The sequence below is a fragment of the Hetaerina americana genome, unplaced genomic scaffold, assembly GCF_022747635.1.
Source record: "Hetaerina americana unplaced genomic scaffold, ioHetAmer1.1.p SCAF_142, whole genome shotgun sequence".
In the NCBI taxonomy this organism is placed as follows: Eukaryota; Metazoa; Arthropoda; class Insecta; order Odonata; family Calopterygidae; genus Hetaerina; species Hetaerina americana.
In genome coordinates this window covers 565,001-570,000 of record NW_027286537.1, presented here as the reverse complement: position 1 = coordinate 570,000, position 5,000 = coordinate 565,001, and the positions used below count along the sequence as shown (strand labels likewise).

The 5,000-nt window shown below is 52.4% G+C and overlaps 3 non-coding genes across 3 annotated transcripts in view; all 3 read right to left on the bottom strand.

Annotated features, from left to right (window-relative positions):
* LOC139686530 (large subunit ribosomal RNA) overlaps window positions 1–1,351 on the bottom strand; it is a 4,115-nt gene extending 2,764 nt beyond the window's left edge. Inside the window, exon 1 of the ribosomal RNA XR_011700433.1 lies at window positions 1–1,351. This exon is cut by the window's left edge and continues 2,764 nt beyond it. This is a non-coding gene — a ribosomal RNA (large subunit ribosomal RNA).
* A 224-nt stretch (window positions 1,352–1,575) lies between these two features.
* LOC139686599 (5.8S ribosomal RNA) lies at window positions 1,576–1,730 on the bottom strand. Its single transcript, XR_011700484.1, has one exon. It is a non-coding gene; the product is annotated as a 5.8S ribosomal RNA (ribosomal RNA).
* Window positions 1,731–1,933: 203 nt separating this feature from the next.
* LOC139686505 (small subunit ribosomal RNA) lies at window positions 1,934–3,798 on the bottom strand. The gene has a single exon (XR_011700409.1). It is a non-coding gene; the product is annotated as a small subunit ribosomal RNA (ribosomal RNA).
* Between the last annotated feature and the right edge of the window lie 1,202 nt (window positions 3,799–5,000).

Here is a 5,000-nt window from a genome sequence, read left to right as displayed (position 1 = left end):
GAAGCCGTTTCGGCCCCAAGGCCTCTAATCATTCGCTTTACCGGATGAGACTCTCCTCCGAGCGCAAGCTATCCTGAGGGAAACTTCGGAGGGAACCAGCTACTAGATGGTTCGATTAGTCTTTCGCCCCTATACCCAGCTCCGACGATCGATTTGCACGTCAGAATCGCTACGGACCTCCATCAGGGTTTCCCCTGACTTCGTCCTGGCCAGGCATAGTTCACCATCTTTCGGGTCCCAACGTGTGCGCTCTGGGTGCGCCTCCCCTCGCAATGAGGGATCAGACGCCCCGGGGGTGCGGGGACCGACGCCCGCCGGAGCGAGCGAACGACCCCGTCCTCCCTCGGCCGCCGGAACGGCGGCCTTCACTTTCATTGCGCCTATGGGTTTAGCGGAGCGTGTCCGACCCAACGACTCGCGCGCATGTTAGACTCCTTGGTCCGTGTTTCAAGACGGGTCGGGTGGACCATCCAAGCCGTAGCGTCGCGGACTCGAAACTTTCGACGCCGTCCGAGGACACCTCACGGTTCGCGGACAGCCCCACGGTGGGAAAGGGATCGGACCGGGTCCGGAACCCTAACCCCCGAGGGTGCTCGCGGAGGGCCGGACGCCTTGCGGCGCGTCGACTTTCGCTTCCTACCGTCGGACATCCGGCCTGGGATCCCGGGGTCCTTTTCCGCTCGAGAGCGGGCGGGACTCCACCCGGGCCCTTGGGGCCGGCGTCCGACGGGTCGCGACGTCCTACTCGGGGAGAAGTGCGTCACACCGACGACGAACATTCGAGGGCCACCGGGTGACGCGCCTGTGACGGGGGTCACCCCCCGCCCGCCGGCGCGCCATCCGTCAAGCGACCCTCGCCCGTCGCCGGCGAGACCTGAATCTCCCCTTTCGAAATTTCGGGTACCACCCGTTTACTCCCAAACGGTTTCACGTACTCTTGAACTCTCTCTTCAAAGTGCTTTTCAACTTTCCCTCACGGTACTTGTTCGCTATCGGTCTCGTGGCCGTATTCAGTCTTAGGTGGAGTTTACCACCGACTTTGGGCTGCACTCTCAAGCAACCCGACTCTGAGGAGCGCCCCTCCCGGGAGGCAAGCGCGGAGGTCGCACGGGCCTGGCACCCTCTCCGGGCCGTGGCCCCGTTCAAGAGGGACTTGGACTCTCCGGCGCCCCTCGGGAAATTGGACGCTCCCAAACGCCACAGCGCTCGGCGCCCCGCGGGGGGCGCGAGCTTTGGCCCTGGAGTCGATCCCTGTTCGCTCGCCGTTACTAAGGGAATCCTGGTTAGTTTCTTTTCCTCCGCTTATTAATATGCTTAAATTCAGCGGGTGGTCTCACCTGCTCTGAGGTCGGCCCAAATGATATAGTTGCCCGTGGAGAGGGAGTAATAACCGAGCCCCCACCGATCCGCAGGCGAACGCCGTCAAAAAATAACGAAGCGTCTCACCTCGACCGGCGGGGACGGGTCTCGCCCAATCTCCCGCAGAGCCCCCTATCAATCCGGGCGACGATCCATCCCAGCGAGGGATGCTCGTCGCCCCAGTACGCAAACGTTTCCGTTCGCGAACTGAATTGCCGGCCCTCAGCCAGGCGTAGCCCGGGAACAAAATCCGAGGGCTGCAATGTGCGTTCGAAACGTCGATGTTCATGTGTCCTGCAGTTCACAATTCGACGCGCAGTTAGCTGCGTTCTTCATCGATCCACGAGCCGAGTGATCCACCGTTTAGAATTTCTTTCTTTCATTTCATTTTATGTAAAAAATTCGTTTCATCGAAACATACAAACTGGGAATTTTTTCCCTTCTTTGCGAGCGAGTTGGGCGTGTGTCTTTTAAAGCCGGCTTTTGAAAGCCGGGCACCCGACTGCTCGCCTTCTTTGTCCCTTTTTCTCTTCACCAATTCGTTCCAAAGCTACGATTTTATAATCGAAAGCTGTAATGATCCTTCCGCAGGTTCACCTACGGAAACCTTGTTACGACTTTTACTTCCTCTAAATGATCAAGTTTGGCCATCTTTCCAGCAACATCGGCGCCACCGGTGTTGAGGCGGCGAGCGCCGCGCACCAGTCCGAAGGCCTCACTAAATCATTCAATCGGTAGTAGCGACGGGCGGTGTGTACAAAGGGCAGGGACGTAATCAACGCGAGCTTATGACTCGCGCTTACTGGGAATTCCTCGTTCATGGGAAACAATTGCAAGCCCCAATCCCTAGCACGAAGGAGGTTCAGCGGGTTACCCGGGCCTTTCGGCCAGGGAGGACACGCTGATTCCTTCAGTGTAGCGCGCGTGCGGCCCAGAACATCTAAGGGCATCACAGACCTGTTATTGCTCAATCTCGTGCGGCTAGGAGCCGCCTGTCCCTCTAAGAAGATAGCTACGTCGGAAGCATAATAGATTCCGACGCCTAGTTAGCAGGCCAGAGTCTCGTTCGTTATCGGAATTAACCAGACAAATCGCTCCACCAACTAAGAACGGCCATGCACCACCACCCACCGAATCAAGAAAGAGCTCTTATTCTGTCAATCCTACCGGTGTCTGGGCCTGGTGAGGTTTCCCGTGTTGAGTCAAATTAAGCCGCAGGCTCCACTCCTGGTGGTGCCCTTCCGTCAATTCCTTTAAGTTTGAGCTTTGCAACCATACTTCCCCCGGAACCCAAGAGCTTTGGTTTCCCGGAAGCTGCCCGCCGAGTCATAGAAGGAACTTCGGCGGATGGCTAGCTGGCATCGTTTATGGTTAGAACTAGGGCGGTATCTGATCGCCTTCGAACCTCTAACTTTCGTTCTTGATCAACGAAAACGTTCTTGGCAAATGCTTTCGCATCGGTTCGTCTTGCGACGATCCAAGAATTTCACCTCTAACGTCGCAATACGAATGCCCCCGTCCGTCCCTATTAATCATTACCTCGAGTTCTGAAAACCAACAAAATGGAACCGAGGTCCTATTCCATTATTCCATGCACACAGTATTCAGGCGACCAACGGCCTGCTTTGAGCACTCTAATTTGTTCAAAGTAAACGTGCCGGCCCACCAAGGCACTCGGTGAAGAGGACCAAAGAAGGATAACGGAGCCTCGCGGACCCCACCGGCAGGACGTCCGGACCGGCCAGTTGAGCACCGACAAGCGGCGAACCGACCGTCCGAGACACACCTCCGACTACGAGCTTTTTAACCGCAACAACTTTAATATACGCTATTGGAGCTGGAATTACCGCGGCTGCTGGCACCAGACTTGCCCTCCAATAGATCCTCGTTAAAGGATTTAAAGTGTTCTCATTCCGATTACGGGGCCTCGGATGAGTCCCGTATCGTTATTTTTCGTCACTACCTCCCCGTTCCGGGAGTGGGTAATTTGCGCGCCTGCTGCCTTCCTTGGATGTGGTAGCCGTTTCTCAGGCTCCCTCTCCGGGATCGAACCCTGATTCCCCGTCACCCGTTACAACCATGGTAGGCGCAGAACCTACCATCGAAAGTTGATAAGGCAGACATTTGAAAGATGCGTCGCCGGCGCTCAGACCGTGCGATCAGCCAAAAGTTATTCAGAGTCACCAAGGCAACGGACGGAAGACCGACCGATTGGTTTTGTTCTAATAAAAGCACCCCTTCCATCACTGGTCGAGGCACGAGTTTCATGTATTAGCTCTAGAATTACCACAGTTATCCATGTAAGTGTGGGTAAGATCCAAGGAACCATAACTGATTTAATGAGCCATTCGCGGTTTCGCCTTAAAGCGGTTAGTACTGAGACATGCATGGCTTAATCTTTGAGACAAGCATATGACTACTGGCAGGATCAACCAGGGAGCTTGCATGGGCTATGTTCCCGGCGGAATCACCCACCGGGACCACGCTTAGCTCGATTTTCTCGCGAGGAGAACGTTCAATTTTCACCGACTCCGAGCCCACTCGACACCGGGAATCGACCGGGGGTTTCCCGGCAACCCGCATGGCGTCGGTATTTGCCCGAAAATTTATACTTTCGTGTTCCAAATCCAAAAGGGACTAGGTAGAGGTGGGCGAGATCCGAAGAGACCGAGAACCAACCCCGAATCACTTCCTCGCCATTTGCTGACCGGTTGGACTCGCCAATGCGATACTCCACATATAAGTCAAAATCATTTTGGGATCCCCTTGGACATTGCTCAGAATGGCGCAATCGCCGGTGTTTTTCGGAGATTCTGGGCAAAAAGACTGGTCCAAAACGCCGATTTTTTGCGGGACTTAGAAAATTTTCGACCATTTTCCAAAGATTACGTTCTCTCTGCATGTCCTTCCCAGTTTACCCTTACTTCTTACTTTATTATTATTAATCGGCACTTAGAAAATTTTTCCAAGTAATTTATTCGTTTTCAGCGAATAATTTGCGCATTAAATTCGCTTCACTTGCGGATTTTTTCCCGGAAGAATTGCAAAAATCGTTACATCAGTTACAAACCAAGTCAACCTTTCAACATATATATATCGTTACTTAACACTTAATTCATTTTCCTCGACATTATAAGCCAGGCATGGAAATATCCCCTTCCCTCGCCCATATTTCGCAATATCCAAAAAAAAAGCAATTTTTAATCGTTTGTTTGGACTTGTACGTTCCCTTCATTGCCTTTATTTAATAAAAAGGTAGTGATATCCTCATGGAAACGGCTTTCATGTAAAGGAATAATAGCCGTTCTTATTATTGACCGTGTTAGTCACCGTGGACAGATGGGATTCGCTCCGGATAAGTCGGTTCTCAACCAGCCATAACATTTACTCCGCGTTGGAGAACCATGTCAATTTCCAAAAGTTTTAGGCCTTGGGATTTTTTTTCTTCGTACTCACATTCACGGTGCGAAGTTTCAACGTTTTTCTTCCAAGGATAAAAATTTTCATTTTTCAATTCGATTTTTACGTAATTTTGATCACCGAAATGCAAGGTAGCATTTCTCATGTATAATTATTCAGATTAAAATTAATGGAGCGGTATCATACTTTATTTAAACCCAATATCTTTGAAAAAAGGAGTA